We start from the raw sequence: 3,513 nt of genomic DNA, 5'->3' as shown, positions 1-3,513 counted from the left end.
GTGTGAATATAATAAATGCATTAAGTTGTTCAAATGCAATCTACCTATGAAAAATAAGATAAAAGAAACAGGTTCCTGAATGAAAAATCTGGGCTCTCCCAAAAAGGTGGTTATATTTTTCAGTCCTTTCACTGGGCCACATTCTCAGCTGGTTTAAGTGTGTTCAAATCCCCTTACTTAGATTTGTATTAATTCCCAGCACAAAAAGATATAATCCTCTTCACATAGAAATCAAACCAGATACAGACAGTTATATGTATGTATATCCCGCAATCAGATTTACATTCAACAAATGCAACACCACATCTGTACACGTTAAATTCCTTTACATTGGAAGTTAACACATAATTCAGAAACCACAGATTTTAAAGAAATTCCAAAGGACCTTCTTTGCTTTCACAGTATAGAGGCAGGAACAGTTCTACATGTGTGATTCTGTATCTGGTAATAATTCCATACATGAAATTACCATTACACCTAATTACAGGGACACTCGGAGTGCTGTGCTATGCACAGTGATGGCAAACTGCTGTGAGAAAATGCTATCACCTTCACAAAATGATTTTGTTTCCTCATGCGATTTCCTCCTGAAATTTAGAATAGAATAGTCCCAGTTGGAAGAGATGTCCCTACAACAATCATCCAGTCCAACTGCCTGACCGCTTGAAGTCTGACCAAAAGTTAAAGCATATTATTAAGGGCATTGTCCCAACGCCTCTTAAACAGACAGGTATGGGGTACTGACCACCTGTCTAGGAAGTCTGTTCCAGTGTTTGCCCATCCTCTCACTAAAGAAATGTTTCCTAATATTACCATGAAAAAAGCCTGAATTTTGCAATGGTATTAACAACTTTTCTAGAATTGACTATACCCATTCTATTTGTGTTTAGGAAATACTTTTTCCATTTTTTCTTTGTTTCTGATATCATATAACTATGCAATACTTCCTTTACTTCTTCTTGGTCTGATATTCAACCTTCTAATAATAACAAACAGACCACTCTAAAAATAGAATGAGAAGAAATCAGTGGACAGAATACAGTTAATTTGCACAATGTACCGCTTTAAATACGATAAGCTCTGTAAAAGAAAAAGATACTCCAAAATGAAATGCAAAAGACAGAGAAATACATAGCCTCCATTACAACATGGTTTCCATGTCAATGCCTGCCTTCTGACAAATCAATACAGAATATGAAATCCATTATAAAAAGACTTAGGTTTTCATGCCCTCATTAACCATAGCATAACACTGATTTCAATTTAAAAAAAAAAAACAACAGACGGAGGAGGGGGGGGTGTGTGTGTGGGGAGATAGATTTTCTGTGCCTATCTGTGCGAAAGAGAGATGGAGAGGACCCATGCAGTTCTGGTTCCAGGTACTGTTCTGCTGCTTCACATTCAAACATAAATTACCATTGCCCTAACTCACATTTACTGCTAAAAAGCTATCAAGAGTGTAGGTGAACTTCCTCCTACAGATGAAGATTGAAGCTCTAGTATGACTTCGATCACAAGTCATACCTTTGCTTTCTGTATGCAGTTATTCCATCCTCAATGCCACAAAACTGTAATGAATTCTGCAGAATTTCTTTTCCCAGAGAACCTGTAAACACTGGATAAGACTTTTGGATGAGCTGTGGCTCTTGCCCACTCCCCACCCCCACCCATTTTAATTACAAAAAAAAAAAATCAAACAAACTTTAGTAAACCTAATGAGAAAAGTGCAACAAGTTTGAAGTTTCACTGAAGATTATTAGTGCTAGTTTTGTACAGTCCCTGCTCCCACATTAGGAAGGTCTGCATTACCACGACAATCAGTCCCATCTTCTTCAGTACAAGAAAACAGTGTTGAGCTGTGCAAAGTACAATACAGAAGATGAGTGAGATGTAATGAGTGAGCTGAGAAAATGCTGAAAGCAAACTCAAAGCCAAAAGCATCTCTTTTGTCATTTCAGGGAAGTTAATGGATTTACAACAAGGATAAATTTGAGACTTGAAATCAATGTACAGATGGCTGAAATGTTCTACCTTAAACAAAAACTGAGTTGCCTGAACCAAACACTAAGAAGTTATGCAACAGGTTTCTGTACGATTGAAAGCTGCCTTCTGTTGGTTTCCTGTTTTCATTTGACCCTTTATAAGAGCCATTCAGGGCCTGTCATTGTCAATGCAAAAAGCAATTCTAAGCACAAAGCTTTGACTATATGAGCAGATGGTGACCTTATCCCTGAATGTTAGTTCACCAGGCCATATGCAGCAGGCTTTCACATTAAAATTTAATCGAGATGACCATACAGATGTAGAACAAAGTGGTTTCAAACAGGCACAAAGCAAACAAGGAATGTGTCTAAACTGGGCAGGTTTCAATGGCTGAAAACAAAATAGCTTGTGACTTGTTCGTAATAGTCTTGTTCAATTGTCAGAACTAAAGAAAAATTCCCTCTGGCAGTTTAATATATATAGCACTAGCAATAGCACATTCTTAGTTTACAGAAATATTAATTTTTTCTTATTCACTCTGGCATTCTTCAGATGATAGTATTAAGCTGTATATTGATAAATCCTGTAAATCCTGAAGACCAGGAAATATTCACTCTTCAGCTTTTCAGACTTAACTTTCTGACAAAACAATCAAAACAAATTCAAACGAGAAAAATGGCCACTTGGCTGTAAGGTCTACCAGCTAGGGCAGATACAAGGTGAGTGGGCAAGTGTACTACACACCTTATGAGATCAGATCAGCACAAGTACAGCCACTCTAGAGTTCACTAAAACGCACAGTTCTTAGGTGGTACAGTGCGACATCATACAGATGGCACCCTCTGTGACCTCTCCATCTTCCAGGAGACAAATTCATATCCTCCATCGTATATGTCAGAACATATACACACATGCATGCACATATTTCCCACATGAGTCCCAACAAAGGAGCAGTTTCTCCTTGCCAGCTACCAGATACAGCAAGGTGGGTATTTCAGGCAAAAGCACTGAATTGTATACGATAAACCATCAGCAAGTACCTTCACGTACTGATCATAGACAGGATTACAATGCAAAATAATCTTGGAAAACTGGAGACATAATTAAGGGAAGCAATGAAAACAAAACCAGACCATAGCTATACATGACATGTAGGACACATCGATTGTACAAAGTAAAGAAAGGTTAGGAGGCATCTGTTTATAAAGGATGTGGGGTTTGAAGTGAAATATCAGCCAACATACATTAAAAATGTCACGCTTTTGCAAAAAAGTATAACCATAGTCCTGGGTTGCCTAAAGAGTAATACTACCTGCAAGACAGGCAAAGCAATTATTCTGGGCTATTCAGCACTGCTAAGACCTCAGGTGGAATGCAGCATCAAATTTGCCCACAAGATACCAAGAAACACCATAAACAATCAGGGCAGAATGGAGAGCAGAACAAGAACGACCAAAACACATGACCTAAAAGAGACTGAAATGAATTGTCTTCAATCTTAGGAGACCAATGGACAACATGGTAACAGCT

The sequence above is a fragment of the Cariama cristata genome, unplaced genomic scaffold, assembly GCF_000690535.1.
Source record: "Cariama cristata isolate BGI_N322 unplaced genomic scaffold, ASM69053v1 scaffold5653, whole genome shotgun sequence".
NCBI lineage: Eukaryota > Metazoa > Chordata > Aves > Cariamiformes > Cariamidae > Cariama > Cariama cristata.
The sequence above is the reverse complement of the archived record's forward strand: the minus strand, read 5'-3'. Positions refer to the sequence as shown.